The sequence below is a fragment of the Castor canadensis genome, chromosome 14, assembly GCF_047511655.1.
Source record: "Castor canadensis chromosome 14, mCasCan1.hap1v2, whole genome shotgun sequence".
Lineage (NCBI taxonomy): Eukaryota > Metazoa > Chordata > Mammalia > Rodentia > Castoridae > Castor > Castor canadensis.
Window position 1 is genome coordinate 64,576,938 of NC_133399.1, and position 20,471 is coordinate 64,597,408.

At 35.7% G+C, this 20,471-nt stretch overlaps 1 long non-coding RNA gene across 3 annotated transcripts in view; it reads left to right on the plus strand.

Annotated features, from left to right (window-relative positions):
• The window catches only part of LOC141416880 (uncharacterized), a 130,315-nt gene that overhangs the window by 27,262 nt on the left and 82,582 nt on the right, over nt 1-20,471 (plus strand). The window lies entirely within an intron of this gene.

Genomic DNA, 20,471 nt, shown 5'->3' on the forward strand with positions numbered 1-20,471 from the left:
CTGATTTTGAATAAAATTAGGAGGTGTTTTGGATGGAAAATTTAAGTGCAGCTGTTCTGATATGAAAGCCTCCACAATGTCATTCTCAAGCCAACCAATAAAGAACCTGTCAACCTTTTACAACTTCAGAAAAAGCCTCGAGCTAGCATTTATGCCCGCCTCAATATGTAAAGGCTGCACTTGGCTGGGATTTGGCTCTGGGGAAATTATTCTGAAAGGAGTAAGTTAGGAAGGTATAAGCATACAAACTTGTAACACAGCAAAAAATATTTGCTTTCCTGGTGCAATGAAAGAACACCTGCACATTTCTCATGGCCCTCAGTTATGATCTATGTGTACCAAAGAAGAACACAAATTCTGCTTTTTATATTAGTCTGCCTGCAACTGACAACAAAATTGTGTTTCAAGAAGCTAAAACAAGGCATAAGGTAGGACTCTCATGATTCAAACAGCCCAGAGAGATAAATATAAAGATAAACACAGGCTTCCAAACACACGCCTTAAAATCATTCAGTTACTATAAAGCTTCTACAGCTTATCATAAATTGAACCATTTGTTTTATGAAAATACTTATCCCCTTTTTTTCTAATTGAGAATTGTTACTTGTAGTTAAAAATGGACTGATTTGCTATCCTTTCTGTGACTCATTTAGGTTGAATATTTATTCTTCTCCATCACTGCTTTCACAAACACTATACTTTGGGTTTTAGCCAGCTGCTTTTCATAAATATATTTATTCCTCCAGCTGTTCCAATGCTGGCCAATTAAAGAGGCTCTTTTGGCTGCTTCCAGGTTATCTCAAAGCAATGATATACATGACTCTCCTCAGACTTCACTGAAGGCACATTTAGAAAGTCCTGGTTCTCTCACTTACAAATCTCACTTAGAGACATCAGCCCAGATGTCTCAAGTCAATGCAAGCCCATGACAAACCTCACATTGTTCTTTGCAAGATATAAATAAACAAAAAGAAAAAAATACACATTTTCATAATGCAAAATTGCGTTTAATTTGGGGAACTATTCTTGGTTCTGAGAGTATGTCTTTTAATTTTTAAGATTTGTCTTTTGCTTTTTGAAATGAAGGCAATGTATCTGGTAATTGTGTGTTAAGCACCCTACTTGGCACAGTAAAAAATGCTATATGGAGTTCCATGTTCTCTGAACTTTGAATATGAAATTCAAAACTCTGGGCTCATCTAAAAAGCAGTCCTATGACCTCCAGGATGTTCAATAACAAAGCAACAACTAATAAGTGATGTTGAGTATCTGCTATGAGCAAGTAATGAAGCTTCTCTATTGGCCTTAGGTAACAAAAATTGAAAGCACTCAGTATTTGTATGCAATTTAGTTTTCCTGTCTTAATTGTTTATCACTTTAAGTAATGTACCCATTATGTTTGTCTCCAAAATCTGTTTACTATTGGTTTACTCATCAAACTTTCATATAAAAATAACAGATATTGCAAAGGTAAATTTCATCTTGGGAACTTGTGGATCAATATCCATGAGTAGAGTTAAAAGAAATGTGTTGGGGAGAGCTGTCAGGCCACAATTCCTCAGCCTCAATTTCCTCAGAGACTCACTGGTCCTCAGGGAAGTCCTTCCATTTACTGCTGGATGATACTGGGGACTTCATGACCTTCCCTGTACCATGGATCCCCTTCCTCAAAAGGGAAACTACACAAATAATCCTAACCCTCCTAAGAGGATGTGAACAGAGATTTACTTACAAAATTACAATGATTGTTTTGATAGTGTTTTAATTCCAAGTCTTAGGTCAGCAAGTACAATTTAAATGCTAAAAAGAAAAGTAACTATAGTCAGGAATGAATTTCCACAGGTGGAAGACAGTTCAGTGTGTTGATGATTAGAGGTAGCAGAATCAGAAGGGAATATGGGAACTATTGAACAGTGATAATTAACATACTTTTCTCCATAATCTCTACATTTTTACACTGATATAATTGATAGACTTATATGTAAACCTACATGTTACCACAAAGCCAAAAACACAACAGGAAAAACTTACATCACCAGTATTTTATTACATCTGTGGACATTTCTCTTTGTTAGCTTTTTCCTCATGAGATAGCATTTTAGCTTTTGGATCCAAGTGTTACACATTCACTAGCTGAATTTCCTATGTTCTGCAATTCTCTAAGTGACCTCCATTAATCTAGAATCTCAAGGGTCTCCCAGGCTATTAGATCCTTTAAATTGAAGACTTGTTCTTTTATGTACTTCACAGAGAGTACACATTGAATTTCTATCTCATCCACAAATTGGAGAAGGATGTTGATTTAAAACACGTGTATATGTAAGTTGCTCGGGTTTTTTTTTTTTTAATACTTTAGTAGTATTATCAGCTTGTCCCTAAAGAGTAGCATCCAGAAATTTTTCTTTCCCAAAACTACCTACTTAAGAATCATAGTCTCTTTCTATACTACTAGAAAAGAGTATATATGACTGTGTTGGGGGAATATATAGCTATAGATATAGTAAGGTAAATATACCTAACATTTTCTCTGATGAAATATTCCTTTGTAAAAAGTACTTGGTGCAAGCTGACTAAAAATAAGATTTTCCTTTAATGTTTGGCATCCTTACATGTAGTCTGTGCAATCATTCTAAATTTATGTAATAATGAAATATGTTCTAAAACAGGTTGCAAAAGTAACTAAAGTCTTAATTAGCTGGGGGGTGCAAATTTTAGTTTCTCCCTCCATTCCTGAAGAATCTCAATAAAAATCATATCTTGATATGCCAATAGAACATCAAAGCAAGTACATAAGCCATCTCCCTTGCCCTACTCTCCAGTCCTCTTGCCTCTCCTAACAGAAATTCTGAAGACATCACTATTTTTAGTAGTACTCCATTTTATTTGAAAATATAAAAAATGAATTAATCATTCTTCAAAGTAAATGACAGCTAGCCTGGAAATGAAAAGAAGACTGGTCTACCATAAGAAAACTTCTTTCCAGATCTGACTGGACTCTAATAAGCTTGTGTTAAGTCCTTCTCATTCTTTGGATACCAGTTGTTTCCTTCATTTTAAGGCAGGGCAACTGCAACTGTGCATGGTAGTATGTGCCTATTGTCTCAGATACTTGGGAGGCTGAGGCCGGAGGGTCGCTTAAGCCCAGGAATCCAAGACCAGCCTGGTTGACATGACAACAACAAAAAACACAAAAAAGATATGGCAATGGAACAGGTAGAAAGACTCTAAGAATCCATTTCTGTCTATGTCTGCCAGTGGTAATTTGTGAAAATATCAGAAGAACTTTCTGAATTAGTACATGAAGGAATCCCCAAGAAGACTAACATCTTTAGTGGATGCTACTGCTTGTTTATCATTTGACCCACACTTTACTAAAGTATAAAAATATATAGAAAGAGAATGGAGGATGAGGGACAATTTAAATAAAAAGTTTGATTCTACCAAAGAAGAATATTAAAGACTGTAGAAACAAGTGGCTTTGAATTTTATGCAGCATCTTCTGATATTTGTCAAAAAAAGATATTGGAAGATGTTCACTAAGCAGACTCAAGAGCACCGCTCCAGAGTATACAACTTGCATTGGACAAATACAACCCATGGGTTTTGGCAGAATATACCATAATAGTTTTTCTAACATGAACCAAGTGTTTGTAAAATGAAAGAGGAGTTTCTGAATCTACCATCTGATGCTAAGCGAGATGGTTGGTGGTGGTGCCATATCCTGGAGGCCTGGGTAGAGAGGATGGAAAACATCTTTGAGTCAAAGCTCATGTTTATCAATAAAGAGTCTTCATAAGTGTAGAGCTTCCCACTTGGTGAGTGTAGGAAGTGTATAGGTAAAGAAAAACTTATAGAATTGTGATGGTTAAAAAGTATTTCCTAATAGAAACCATTACTTCTCAATGGGGATTTTTTTTTTTTATTTCTCAAGTTCGTTCAAATTCCACAAATCTTGCATAGCAGGAAAATGCCTTCCTGTGTTTATTCACAAGTGTCTATATTCAAGACAAAAGACTAACTTGGTTTACATTCTCATCCACTGTGGATTTAGTTAAAACCTAGAATATCTTCAGTGACCAATAGCACCTCCTGACACAGCAACCCTGTTCTTGTTGCCCTGGCAGTTCTGCACATTACTCCTTCATAGCATGCCAGTCTGTGTGAGTCCATATTCCACCACAAAGGCTCATTCTTATGCCTCCTCTCCCTGGAGGCTTCCTGACTATTCCGAGAGGAAGCAGTCTACACCCTCAGATCCTGTCATTCTTGCTCTGAACCTTCCCTTTGAAAATCCCTTGTTATTTTTCATGGAAACAGAAAAGGCAACCTTAAAATTTATACAGAGCCACAAACGAACCTGAACAAGCAAAGTAATTATGATCAAAAAAATTGTAGGCAACATACTATACTACAATGAATAGTATACTCCAACTATACTACAAAGAATAACTAAAACATCATGGTACTAGCAAATATATAGAGAGATATTGACTAATGGTATAAAATAGAAAATGGTAAAAGGACAATCTCTTCAATTAATGATTTGGGGAAAACTAAATATTCATATACAGAAGATTGAAATTGGACATTTATCACAAACCATCTACAAAACTAACTAAACATGAATTAAAGAATTAAGCGTAATGCCTGAAACCATAAAGCTACTTAGAGAAAACAGAGTAAAAACACACATAAATTGGTCATGGCAATGATTTGACTCCAATTATAGGTAACAAAAGCAAAAATAGAAAAATGGAATTATATCAAAACAAAAGTTTCTGCACAGCAAAGGAAATAATTGCCAGAGTAAAAAAGACAACCTGTGGATTGGAAGAAAATATTTGCAACCCCTTATATTTGATTAGGGGTTAATTTCCAAAATATATTAGAAATTCAAACAACTCTATGGAAAGAAAACAAATAACTGAATTAAAAATGGGCCAGGAGCCACTGGTTCATACTGATAATCTTAGCTACTTGGGAGGCTGAGGTTGGGATGATTGTGGTTTGAAGGTCAGGCTGGGCAAATAGTTTGAGAGACCTCATCTACAAAAATAACCAGAGCAAAAAGACTGGAGGTGTGAGTCAAGCAGTAGAGTACCTTCTTTGCAAGTGCAAAGCTTAGAGTTCAAACCCCAGTCTCACAAAAAAAAAAAAAAAAAAAGGGCAAGGAATCCAAGTAGACATGTCTCAAAAAAAGAAAGAAAAAAGAAATACAGTAAGTACATAAAAAACACACATCATCACTAATCATTAGGAAAATGTAAATTGAAACTGCATAGGAAGTCCCTCTTACATGTTATAATGGCTATTATTGAAAACACGAAAGGTGAGTGTTGGAAAGTATGTGAAGAAAAAGAAACTCTTGTGCACTGGGGTTGGGGATATGTAAATTAGCACAGCTATAATTGGTAAACTGTATGGAGATTCCTCAAAAAACTAAAAATAGAATTATCTTATGATTCATCAATCCCTTTTCTGGGTACTTACCAAAAGATCTGAAATCAGTATGTTGAAGCGATATCTGATCTTTCATGCTCATTGCAGCATAATTCATAATAGCCAAGTTGTGGAATCAATCAGAGTGTCCATGAACTGGTGAATGGATAAAGAATATGTAACACATTTCAGACTTTAAAAAGAAAGAAATTCTTGTCACTTGCAGCAACATGGGTGGAATCAAACATTATGCTAAGTGAAATAAGCCAGGGACAGAAAGACAAATACCATATGTTCTTATTCATATGTGATATCTAAAACTATCAAATTCATAGAAAAGAGTAGAGTGATGGTTACCAGAGGCTGGAGCATAAAGAGAATGAGGAGTTGATGGTCAAAGGATATGAAAGGCTAGAGTTAGGGGTAGGAGTAGTGCTAGACAGGTGGAATAATTTTGTTTTGTTTGAGATCTATTACACAACATGGTAAATATAGTAGATCATAGTGTATTGTACATTTCAAAAATTGATAATAGTAACAATGTAGTGAGTAATTATGGAAAATAAGTGCAATGATTGACACCATTGTCATAAGAGATGAAGGGAAGAATGGAGAATAGTTTGTTATAAGGCTATTACATTACACATGAAGTAGCATAGTATCAGATGAATGTGGATTTGTATTAATTAAAAATGTATGTTGCAAACTCCACAGCAGTTACCACATCTTTTGTAGTTTTAGCTAAGCCTTTATTCACTTGGTGCATTAAAAATATACTTCTTTTAAAGATCCTATAAATAAAGATCACTTCTCAGCATGGTATTTGTTTATTAAAAAGCAGTATTATAGGACTATTATTGATCACATGGTAATGATAAGAACCTCATATGTAATGATGTATATAATCTAAAAAAGACAGGTTGATTGAGAATTTACATAATGCAAAAATACGCATGCTAAAAGTTAGCCATGTGGACATTGATGAGGGTAGGATGGGAAGTCCCTGTTACAAGAGGCCTTATTGTTTTCCCTGCACTACAGTAGGCAACTGTCACTGAGTTACTCCACAGACACCTAAACACATAGGCTACTGTGACCTGCTGCATGTACTGTCTGAAGTGGTGTAGCTGTAATCTTTCTGTGATCCTGCCAAGGAGAGTCGGTAGTGGACCTCATGCTGGAAGCAGAAAGCACTGGTGGTTTATTCTAGGTGGATCTGGAGGGTACTTAACTATGGTCCTGAGTGTCTGTCAAGAGCAGTCTCCTTTTTCTGTTTTCTTCACAGTTGACAGGCTGTACAGTGGGAGAATCTTGACAGTATCTGATTGAACTACCCTTATAAATGTGAGCTTTTAATAACATATTTTAGAAATACACAAAACATTTAAAACAGAATGTATCATCTCTGGCTTTAAGCCCAACAGCAGAGGGTGTGCCCCTGAGCATCAATGCTCAGGTTTTACTGTTGTCTTCCCTACCTCGTCCTAAAAGACAGCATTGAGCACCTGCTGGTACCCTCACCAATGCAGACACCAGACCAGAGAAAATCTTAGCCAGAAGCACTACTTTTCTCTGGTCCCTTTTAAGGACTCAGACCCAAGATACACTTCACTCAAGATACACTTCTTTCATATTAAGCAGCACTGTTTTCCTATGGACAGAGGTCCAGAGAACAATCCAAGTGAGAGCTTTGCACTGCTTCTGTAGCCTGGACTCTCATGTGCTGCCACAAGCAAGGGCTTAAGAACTTGAAGCAAAGTGTTCACAGCAGTCTCCTACACCCCCACCCCGACCCTGTTTTAGAGGCATTGGGGGTGGGGGGGTGACTCTACTTGACAACTTGGGCTTAGAGACATCTTTAAGGAGATTACTCTAGCTCAGTAGGAGACCTTCTGTGAAAAGACAGCAGGTTCTGTGAATCTAGAAGAGACTTGGTGTCTGAACGCCTTGACCTTGCTGCTGGAATTCTAAGTGCCTACAAAGACAGAAAAAAATCATTAAAATAATTTGAAGGACTATTTTCTCTGATACTTAGGATATAAAATATTTTATTTTTAAACGTCTAAAATTTGAAAACAAAAGGATAGTTTAGATTAAATAATAAATGTTATTTAATCTAAAGTTTAATTAGATTAAATCTAATCTAATCTAATTTGTGGGGAAGAGGGAGGGGGTGGGGAGCAGGGGAGAGAAATGGCCCAAACAATGTATGCACATATGAATAAATAATTAAATTTAAAAAATAATTTCAAAGCTGAATGTGCTCATTTGGAGCTCAGTTTTTCTGCTGAAATACAAAAACAAAATTTCTAAAACTGATACAATTAAAAGCACAAATACAAAGATACACCATCATAGTGAGAGACTTTAACACCCCTCTTTCAGTAATTAGTAGGTCAAGTAGGCAGAAAATCAGTAAGGATATAGAACACCTGAATTATCAATCACTATCAATCAACTTTATCTAACTGATATGTACAGAATTTTCCTTCCTACAGGAGCAGAATACAGTTTCTTCTAAAACTTGGAACATTCACCAAGATAAACTACATTATGGACCATAAATCACAGATTAACAAATGTGAAAGACTAGACATCTTACACAGTATGTTTTCAAACCACAGTGGAATTAAATTAAAAATAAATAACAGGAAGATGCTGGAAAATCCTGCCATATAAAAAATTGAAGGGCATACTTTTGAATAACCCATGTCATCAAAGATATTTCAAGAGAAATTTAAGTATATTTTTAATAACTTATTCTAGGATACAAAGTCAATATTTAAAAGTAAGTTGCTTTCCTGTATATCATCAATGAATAGCTGAAATTCGAAATTTTGAAATAATACCATTTACCCCAACACTGAAAAAAAAAAGAAATATTGAGGCAGAAATCTAAAAAATTGGTGCAAGTGAAAAAGTACTAAACTCTGATATAGGAAATAAAATCTAAATATGTGGAGAAATATTTAATGTTCATGGATTAGAATGCAATATCATCAAAAGTCATTTCTTCCCAACTTTATCTATGGAGTCAAGATAACCCCAATCTAAATCCCAACAAACCATTCTGTAGATATTGCAAACTGATTCCAAAGTTTATGTAGGAAGGCAAAAGGCTTAAAATAGCAACAAAATAATGAAAAAGACTAACAAATTGGAAGACTAATACCACCCAATCGCAAGATTTATTATAAAACTATAGTAATCAAGGTAACATAGAATTGGCAAAAGAATAGACATACAGATCAATAGAAAAGATCAGAAAGTACAGAAATAGACCCAAGAAAATATAGTTAATGGACTTTTGTCACAAACACAAGACAATTCAATGGAGGAAGGAAAATCATTTCCAAAAATATTGGTAAAAAATTAGATGCCCATATGTGAAAAAATGAATGCACACCTTATACCTTTTATAAAAATTAACCAAAATGGATGATGGATCTAAATATAAATCCAAAATTATAAAACTTCTAGAAAGAAGAAAAATCTACACAAAATTGGGTTTAGTGATGAATTTTTAAATAACATACCAAAAATGTGATCCATAAAAGACAACATTGATAGGCTTAATTTATCAAAATTTAAAACCTAGACAGTTCAGAAGATGAGAAGCCAAGCCACAGTTAACACAATTTTTAAAAATATGGAAACATGTGAACACACATCTTACTAAAGAAGATATGGAGATAGAAAATAAGCCTATGAAAAGATGTTCAACAGCACATGTCATTGAGGAAATGCAAATTAAACAATAGTGAGTTTCATGATGCAATTATTAGTATGATTAACATCAAAAATATTAATAATTCCAGTTGCTGTCAAGCACATGGAATAGTAGAACCTCTTCGTTGCTATCAGTGGAAATGCAAAGTGGCACAGATACTTTGGAAGACACTTTGAAACATTCTTACAAAGCTGACCATAGTCTTATCATGCATTTCAGCAATTGTACAGTTAGGTATTTCCCAAAAGATTTGAAAGTTCACATCCAGGAAAAATCTGCTTGATAATGTTTATGTAAGTTACATTTATATCCCCAAACTGGAAGCAATCAAGATGTCTTCCATTAGGTGAGTGAATAAACTGTGGTATATCCATCCAATGAAATACTATTCAGAGATAAAAGAAAAAAGTTATCAGGCCACACAAAGATATGGATAAAACTTAAATAATATTGCTAAGTGAAAGAAGACAGTCTGAAAAAGCTACATATGTATGATCGATCCCATGTATCTAACATTTCAGAAAAATCAAAAATATATAGATAATGAATGTATTGGTCATTGACAGGGGCTCCAGGGAGGGAGTGTTAAGTAGGTGAAGCACAGACCAATTTTTAGGGCAGTGACACTATTCTATATGATACTATAAAGGTGGATACACAACACCATAAATTTGTTGAAAACCTTAGAACTTTACAACACAAAAAGTAAATTTAATATATGCAAATTTAAAAAAGCATTTAGTATTTCAGGGGATCCCAGAGTAGAGTGTACATTACAAGAAAAGAATCAAATTATATTACAAATGTCTGAAACAACTTTAGTGAAAGGGGAGGGAGATATGCTGACCTAAGGAACTTTGGAAATGAATGGAGTCCATAAGAGTAAATATTAGCATATATTCTAGCTTAAAGAGTTGTTTCTCATAGGGATACTCTCTGAGGATTCTGCGGATATTTATTATATGTGTATAATAGAACTGAGTGAGCAGCTAAGTAAATGTATGGCAAATGATAAAAGCTAAATTTCTTATTACTAGATTAGGAGCTTACAGGCAAACAAGAGAAAACCATCCATTTGGTGATGGATGAGAGTTGAAGACATAAGTAACTTAAATACATATGCTTCCATCTAGAAATATTTATAATTATATCTGTGTGGAAAGCCAGCAAAGATATATTTCATTGCCCTGTCAACTGAGTAAGCTTTGAAGTAAAGACATCCCACAGTAGCAATGGTCATCCTTAAAGGTCCAAGTTCTTGATTTTGAATACATTCTACAATAAATGGAGTCAGGGCTTCTTAAAGAATTATCTAGCTTTAGGGCTGGCATAGGAAATACGTGAAATGAGCCTGGAGTATTCTGTAATGGCAGAAAGTAAAGAAGTACTAAAACAAAAACTCCACATACAATGATGGAGGCACGTTAACAGACATAAGAGCCAACTGAATGAGCTCCAATAGCTAGATCTGGAACAATTTGAGCAAAAATGTAAAGCAGTGTTGAATGTTAGTCTAAAGTATATCTATGAGCCCATAAGAATTTAGTCAGTGATTGATTAAATAAAAGGGAAAGAAGGGACAAATCTCCCATCCAAAAGAGTCCCAAACAATTTATGCAAATATTCCACATTCAAGCAAGGGGAACATAACTTCCCACTCCTTTAGTGTTAGCTTTGCCTAGCAATTTATGTATGATAGGCAGGCAGGGGGAACTTATCAGTGGAGAAACCTGACCAACACTACTTCAGCAACATGATCAAGATCACTGGTGATAAGTCATGTTGATAGTTTGAGATACATCTCAAATCTGATCATGAATAAAGCATGAACAAAACTGGGGGAAGGGGGAGGAATATATCCCTTTCTGCTCACTAACATCTTTAGTAATCCTGACTTTGAACTTCAGGCTAAAATATTGTGTAGAATTCTAGAGCTCTTTCACTTGCACAGCTCATCGTACTTTGAAAAACATTTTTTTCTTATTTTGTAGAAATAACCGCATAATAAGAAGGCAGAGTAGATATTGTTAATGTCAGAAACTATATTGAATTTGGACAAGGGAGCTACAGATGGGAGAAGAAGACAGAAAATGGTCATGGAAATTATACACAGGTACACCATAAAATAAACATGCTTGTATATGACAGGAGACTATGAGGAAGATATTCTCAAAGAATAGTAACCACTGATAGTAGTAGTAACCACTATCAGTTTGAAAAAGGATTTGTTTAAGGCTTGAAAGAAGTCACATAGCGAGGCCAATAAAAATATATGGAAGCCTATTCACACAAAAAAACAACCATCAAAAATTCTCTTATGAAAATAAAATGGAGAAATGAGAAAGGAAAATAAGCTAGATTTGTTTTCCAAAGTTAAACTTTTACATTTTTTCCCAATACTCATCTGCACTGGCAGGGATAAAAAAAGCACAAGCTTCTAGGGAAGAAAGACTTGGCTTTAAGTCCCAATTCTGCCATATACTTGAGTGACCTTGGGTGATTCTAAACTTCTATGACTTAATTGCCTCATTTAAATAATGTATATTTCTGAGGCTGATGAAAGAGGTGAAATGACATAGAGTACTGTGGAACAAATGTTACTTCTAACAGAAGGTCAGCACCCAGAGCACTATGTGGGTCACCAGGATCTAATGATTAAGATCCTTGGACATATTTTCCCTCAGCATTTCAGAAACTGTTGCCAAGGAGAGAAAAAACCTTAGATTTATGCATTCTTATTAACTTCCTCAGCTAAGATAAATGCCATCCTGAAAGAGAAATCAGGAGTTTGTTGGCTTCCTTCCCATGTCATACCAAGGAGACAATGGGACAAAGGTGAATAAAATGCCACAAAATTCCCTACCATCTTGACTATGGCTTTCCCTTGCTTGGGTTTCATTAGGTCACTGTAGATCCTCTGTAGATCTAGAGTAGCCACAAGCACTGTGACTGGCAATTTGTTACTTACCCAGTGTCTCTTTCTCTGAGACAGAAAGAGAGCCTTGGCTAGCTTGCTATCTTCCACATTTCATTTCCTGAAATAAACACATAAGTTGGACACTATCCCTTTTGTAAATTGGATTAAATTATTTAATGCCTGACTATTAAAATAAAACCCAAGACAGGCACCAGTGGCTCACGCCTATAATCCTAGCTACTCAGGAGGCAAAGATCAGGTGGATCGCAGTTCGAAGCCAGCCTAGGGCAATTAGTCCATGAGACCCTATCTCGAAAAAACCCATCTCACACACACACACACACACACACACACACACACACACACACACACACACACACAATGTCTGGTGGAGTGGATCAAGGTGTAGGCACTGGGTTCAAGCCCCAGTACCATAAAAAAAATAAATTAATTAAATAAAACTGAAACTCCTTTGCCTTCAGGCATTGCATAACTTGTCCATGCCTTGGTCTCTTCTCCAGCTTTAATTGGTTCCATTCTTCTGCTTTCTCTCCGAGCTCTAAGCATAACCATTTTCTTTCTGACCCAGGAACACTCAAGCTGGTCCTGCCGGGGTGATTTCCCAAGCTCCTACTTCCATCTAAAGCACTTCCCTTCCCTCCCTGCATTGCGAATGTCTGTTCTTTTTATCCTCAAGTGTTACCTTCTGAGATTCCCCTGACATTTCAGACTAGCTTGGTCCTGTTGACATACACATCACACCACAAAGCATTTTTCCTTCCTATCACTTTTCCAACTGTAAATACATGTTTGTTTGGTTTTTTAGATAAGATTATTTACTCTCGATGGGTCACCTCTACAAGCTGGTAAACTTTAGCATAGTGAAACATTCACTGTGTATTGCTATATCCACAGTTCCTAGGACAGAGTAGGCACCCCAAAATATTGTGTACTGAGTCTTTCATTTGAAACCTTTCATTTGTTCCTGTGCCTTGTTTTACTTTCTTTCCTTTTAGTCCTATACAGATGCTGTCACCTATGGATTTGCTCTCTGCATTTAGTACTTACACACTAACCTAGGTGTCTCGTTGTCTCTGCATAGTACCTGAGGTTGATCCAGGGCAACGGTATAGAGAGAAATCTTTCCTCTTTTGGTGCACTTTGCCTGACTTAATCATCTCCTTTCCCTCTCAGGTAGCCAGTGCTCTCACCCTGTGAAGACATAACTGCATTTCTAAAAATTACCTTTAGTTCTTACTAAATTACAGACTTACTCCTTCCAAAGGCCCTTTCCGCTGCAGACAGTGCATAAGCAAACAGTGGGATTGCCTGCATCGATGACCAGCATAGAAGGGAAGCAATGATGCAGTCTTCTCTACATGGTCTCATTCCTTTTATCATCCCTCCATGTATTGCAAAGTATAGAGTACTTACTACACCAATAATCTGTACAGGACTAGTAGTAGTACCAAGATTAGTAAGATTTGATCTTCTTCTTTAAATTCGGTCTAGCAAAAGAGATAGATTCTTGTTTAAACAATTACATTATAGCACAAATTACTAATTTATCAACAAATATTTATTGAGAGATTACTGTGTGTCAGGAACTGTGCCAGATGTTAGGGAAGCAATGATGAAAAGAAATGTCCTTGCTCTCAAACAGAATACAGAATAAAGGCAAACACACTTGCAAGCAATTATTGTTACAATACATGGCCATGGCAGATATCTCAGAGAAGTGAGAAATAATTGCTTCATGTAATTCTTTCAGTGACTCAGATAATAAAGGTAATCTCCATCCTCAAGATTATTTTTCTGTTGGTCCCTTTAATAAATGGCAAGGAGACAGATCATTTTTTTCCCGAGAAGGAAACAGAGTACAATATAAAGTAAAAATTATGATGAAGGAAGACAAAGGAACCTATAAAATAAATACAAAGAAAGAAATGTCAAAAGGCTAAAAGGTTAGAGGAAAAGCACACTTAAACTTTTAATAAGGTCAAATGGGAACCAATTAAAAACAATAATGCTTTCTCAACTCAGTCTACAGCTAAAGAGCTGACTGGGACCTAGCCCTGCATTGATTCAGTTCCCTGTCTCCAGGTAGTACTTAATTTCAACTCTCTTGGAAAGTCACTGTAATGTCCCCACCTGTAACCTCTGGTTATCTGTGCAATCCACTTATTGTTGCCAATTTCACAAATTCACTTTTAAAAAAATCTTGGCAGAGGAAGTAAATGGAACCAGCACCTGTCTCTACTCCATTGCCTCTTAAGGGGGTGTCTCAGAGTATCGTATAGAATTCAGCAACAAATAGCAAGTCATTTTGGACTCTCCAGAATGCAAGAAGATTATCCCTTAATCTATGTTATGGTATGTTGGAAAAAACAGAGTGTGAGGACCTGAAACATAGGGAAGTATCTTAATCATTTTTTTAGTACTATGGTGAAATGACAATTGGTGAATATTTGAATTTCTTTGTGCTAAGTTTCTTATAAATAATAAATAATAGAATATATGACATTTAAGGTCTTTCTCATGGCTGATAGACTGATTGATAGCCTATGGATCAATATATCTTAACATTTTCTTTGACCTTACAAGAGGAAACCAAAATAGCAATTATAGTGAATGTCACGATGCTCAGGCTCAATTCTCCCTCAGAGTACATCTAGCCCTTCCTCAACTTTTTACTATCAAGGGGCTTTTGGGCATGGAGAACATGCCCAAAATAATATTCTCTATTATTCTTCTTTACTGTTTAATTTACTAAGTCATAGCCAATAAAAATTTAAGATTAATTTTTCTTAAACATTTCAAAATTATTATAAACTTATTTCTGTATTCCTAAGCAATTTAGAATATATTTTATTGATTTAGAAGACTTACTGATTCCTTTGAACACCTCAAACACCTTAATTGACAAAACATACAGAAATATAATCTTAAAATGTCTTAACTATACCTAACCTTAAGCTTATTCTAGAACCTGAACATGTGCTTCATTTATTTTCTTTATTATTTATATACCTCCTTACTTGCTAATATATGAGAATACTAACTTTAATTCCATCCCATAATTACAGTGTTGTTATCAAATCAAAAGGTCAAAATACAAAATCTCAGAAACCTAAGGTTATAGAATCTGGGTTGCCAACCAACCGATCATGATATTCAATTATCTATCTCAAGATGATTTTAAAAGGTTATACAGTCTTTTATAGTTATAATTAAAAAAATTTTAAACCATGATTCTAATTAGGTTTTTGTCCTTTATATAACTAATGTCTACTCACAAAAGGTTGTAACTTAAAGATTCACTTGGTTGGTATTTAATGACATATGTCCCATTGCAGAAACATTAAAATGTATGCATGTACACCTGGCAGAGTGGCTCAAATGGTAGTGCCTGCCTGGCAAGTGTGAGTTCAAATCCCAGCACTGTCAAAAAATACATGTATATACAATGATAACTCAATACCAATGAGCACATCCAGCACCAAATCTTGGTTACACAATACCATTTTGCAATAAAAGAATTAGGGCTTGGAGAAAAGGCAGACTGTAGAGGAGAGAAAGTACAAGATGAGCATAGAATATCTCCCTATAAGTGAGAATTTGCTCAAAATGAGGAAAGGAAATGCCAACTAAGAAATATAAAAGAAATGAAAGAAGAATTGAAATTTTTTCAATCATATTGCAGTAATTGTTTCAGACAAGAATCACTAATGGGTGCTGAAATTGTACTTGAAAATTTGTTAGGCTAGTCACACATTTTGACAGTATCTTCTCACAGTTTATTTGATTTTGAAGAGAAAATGGTATGTTTATAGTGGAGAATCCAGACAGATAACACCTTCACCTAGTGATCACATTAATGTCATCAACATTGTAACATCAATATGTTTATGTTACAAATTGATGTCTTGCACAGACACAGAGGAGACAAGGTCACACATATGAAGCACCTGCCAAGAACCTACAACCTGAGCCTGCATAAGGAAACAGGCATACCCAAACTGAGACTCTTTCTACAAGAGAAATGACTGGTACACTTCAAAATGTTAATTAGTGTTAGAGTAAAAGTGGCTGAGAACATTTTCTAAAATAAAGAATACTAGAGCAGAATGAATTAAATGTAATGTGTGATATTGGCTTCTTATAATGGAAAAATTGTTATAAAGGACATTATTGGGAGAGTGGGTGAATTTGAATATGTATTTTAGGTTAGATGATAATATTGTATCAATACAATGCTTTATGGATTTGATAATAATGCTACGGTTTAGCAAAAATATCCTAGTTTTTAGAAAATGCAGGCTGAAATATTTTTGGAAAAATGTCATTAAATCTGTACTTTCTCTCAAATGATTTAGTAATTTAACTATACTTGTGCCTGTTTTCTTGTTATTACTTCCTAAACAATATAATGTAATAACTATTTATTTAGCACCTGCTTTGTGTTAAGCATTATATTTAGTCTAGAGATAATTTTAAGTATATAAGAGGATATGCATAGGTTACATGCAATATTATGCCACTTTATACAAGGGACTTGAGCATCCACAGATTTTGGAATCACCCTCTATGGATACTGAGGGACATTTATAAACACACATAAGTATATATGTGTGTGTGTATGTATGTACATATGTGTATAAATATGTATGAAAGCAATAAAGCAAACGTGGAAAATGTAAACAATTGGTGTTTGTTTTGGTAGTGCTAGATATTGAACTCAGGGCTTATTTCTTGTGAGGCAAGCACACTCTACCACTAGAGTCACACCCCCAGCTCTAAAGGTTATTTTGTCCATATCCAATTTAATGACATTTTATCGGGCAATTTGTCCTTTTTTCTTGTCTTTTTTGCTGGTACAGGGATTTGAACTCACCAGACTCATGCTGTGCTTGCTAGGCAGGGACTCTAACCCTGAGCCACATCCCCAGCCCCTACAAAGTTTTGACATACAATATTGATACTATACTCTCTCATAATGCTGGGCAGCAGCAGTTATCTGCAGCACCCACTTAGTCCCACGATCACAAGGGGAAGCAACTAGTACTTTGCAGTGTGCTATGTGGCCATAATTTTTTTGGATTTTATGTTTTATGCTTTTGCATTCCATTATGTCTGAAAAATGCCTATCTGTCTCTTGCTTCTGACGAGAAGAGGAAGGCAATTACTCTTGAGATGAAGGAGGTAATTACTCCAGCATGAAGGAGGCAAGCCATGAATGGCCATGGCACATAAGTTAGGACTTTCACAACTGACACTCTTGACCATCAAAAGGATAAGAAGTAATTCAGTGATTTCACTGCATCAGTTCAACCCACTGTCATCATGAAGAAAAGAACTAGACTGATCGATAACACAAAAAAAATTACTTATCACATAGATGGAAGACAAGATACAGGAGTGCATATAATTTAGTAGGCTAAATTAGCTAAGTGATATGCTGAAAGAGTTTGCCAGTGACCCTATGTCTGTGCAAATGTTGGTAGCAAATCATGGGTGGTTTCAATGCTTGTAAAACATCATAATTTTCATAATGTGAAGGTCTGCAGTAAGGTGAAGAAGCCAATGCTTTTAAGGAAGAGCTGCATAGGATAATTATGATGGGAAGTATTTGTCAAAACAAGTATTTAGTGTTGATGAAACCAGCTTATTCCAGAAGCACATGCCAGCATACATATATTCATCAAAAGACCAAGACAATGCCAGGATTCAAGGCATTAAAGATCATGTAACACTGCTTTGGAATGGAAATGGTGCATCGTTCAAATTAAAGCTTTTTCTAATTTACCACTCAGAGAGGCCTAAACCATTCAAGCATTTGCTCCCTGTTTAGTATCAGAACAAGAAAGCCTGGATGACATCAGCATTGATTGAAGACTAAATTTTAAACTATTTTATTCCATAGGCAAAAATACATTGTAGGTAAAACAACATCCTGTTCAAAATTCTTCTGATCTTAGATAATACTCCAGGGTATCCACAGCAGAACTGCAGCATATACCCTTATGTAAAATTTGTGTATTTCCTGCTGAACATAACTACACTCCTTCAGTCAATAGATGAAGGTGCAATAGCTGCTCTCAAAGCCACTATTTATTATTACATGCTCTTTACCCTAAACGTTTGTGCAGACTGTCGATTCAACTGAATCTTGGCCAAAGCTCTGAGAGTTTAATATTCTAAAAGCAATACAGAACATTACTACAGCATGGGAAGTGATGCAACAATGCATGAACAGCATTTGGAAGAATTTCAAAGACATGTGAGTACATTCAAAGGCTTTAACAAAGACACTGCTAATGATGAAATAATTAAGTAGCAATATATTTGTGCTTATTAATAACGAGGATGTTCATGAGCTTTTTGGAATTGAGGCTGAACAACTTTCCAATGAGGCACTGGATCAAACTGAAGGAAAAAATAAATTAAGAAGTTGGGGCCAAGAAAGGAGTTAGACCCAAGACACCAAGAAAGTTCACAATGAAAAAACTGGTGGAGGCATTTGCTACTATCACTAATAGTATATGGATGTTAGAAGAAATGGATGCCAATTATGACAGATTCACAAGAGCTGACAGCAGATACAGGATGCTCTTGCTTGCTGTTGAAAACTGTATGATGAAAAGAACAAACTGTAGAGTCAAAACTTGACATCTTCCTGAAGAGTTTAGGCCTGCTAAACTATCAACCAGGGTTGCTGTCCCAGTGCCTTTTACCAACTACTCTTAAGTCTCATCAGAGAAGAGAGAAAATCATAAGCCTGTCACTGTAGCATCTTCATTATCCAACAGTTCATTTTAGCTTAATGCTGCAGACTTTCTTCAGACCTGGTATTCTTTCAGCTGTGTATGTTAGTGCTGAGTCCCCAATATGACATTCAGTTTTACACTTTCAATATAATATTTGATAAATTACACGAGCTATTCAACATTTTATTATAAAATGGGCTCTGTGTTAGGTGATATCATCCATCTGTAGGCTAATGTAAGTGTTCTGAGCATGTTTAAAGTAGGTGGGCTAAGCTCTGATTTTTAGTAGGTGGGGTGTCTTAAATGCATTTCAACTTTTGTTTTTTTCAACTTACAATGAGTTTGTTGGGACATAGCCCATAATAAGCTGAGGATCGTGTTTATGTACATATAGTACATATGGAATATATTGCAGCCTCTTACTTAGAGAGCAAAGTTAGGCTGACCATGATGCATTTTTAATACATTGCTTAGTTACCTTACTTACACCTTACTTCTGACAATATGCAACATTGTTGTCACTTCCTTGTGGTAAGTCTTTCTCCACTTCTAACACACAGCTAAAATAGAACCTCCTCCATAATCTTAACTTGTGTTATGGTTTAGATATGAAATGTTCCCTCACAGACTTTTAAATGCTTAGTACCTATCTGGTGGCACTAATTTGGTCAGTGGTAGAAAGTTTAAGAAGTAGGCTCTATCTGGAGGAAGTAGGTCAGTCATGGCATGCCTTTGAAAATTGCATCTAGTCCTTATTCCCTTCCTGTCTGCTTCTTGCTTACCACAATGTAAGCTGCCTCACCACACCCTCCCCGCCATGATGGTCTAAAACTGTTCAGTAAATTAAATAATTCTTCCCTTTGAGTTGATGTTCTCAGGTATTTGTCATAGTGATGCAAAAATAGCTGACACTGAAAATTGGTATCAGAGAAGTGGAGTTATTGCTGTAACTAAACCTAACCGTGTGGTTCAGAGCCTTTGAAACTGGTTTGTGGGAAGAATTTGGAAGTTTGGAGAAGTGATCTAAAGAAAATCTAGAAATCCATCCTCAGGACTTAATGTGTGATTCTAGTGGAAGCTCAGGAGACCAGAACGCTAACAAGAATTTGGACAATGAAGTTCTGGTTCCTGCAGTTTCAGATGGGAATGAGGACTCTTGGGGATTGAACTCACAACCATTCATATTACACTCTTGCAAAGAACTTGTCTATATTTTGTCTATTTCTGGGGACTTTGAGAGAGGCAAAATTTAAAAGTAATGGACTAATTAATTCAGTTCAGGAAATGTCAAGTCTGCATAGTATTCAGACTGTGGCATAGTTGTTTCTGGCTGTTTTTGGCAGGTTTACAGAGAAATTAGTAGCAAAAAAATGGAGCAGAAAGATTTGAACAATTTGTACCCTGAACAGAAAAGAAGAACACGTAAAACTGGGGCCAAGGAAAGCATGATTTCTGAAGAGACTATCACCATTAAAAATATGCCAAACACTTTGCATCAGAATAATAGGATATCAGGAATTGGCAAAATCCCACCCATCACAGACTCAAGGGTATAAAGGTTTTAACTCATTTGAAAGGCTCCTTTGAGAAAAGAGATCCTGGGCACCCTACTTTCAGT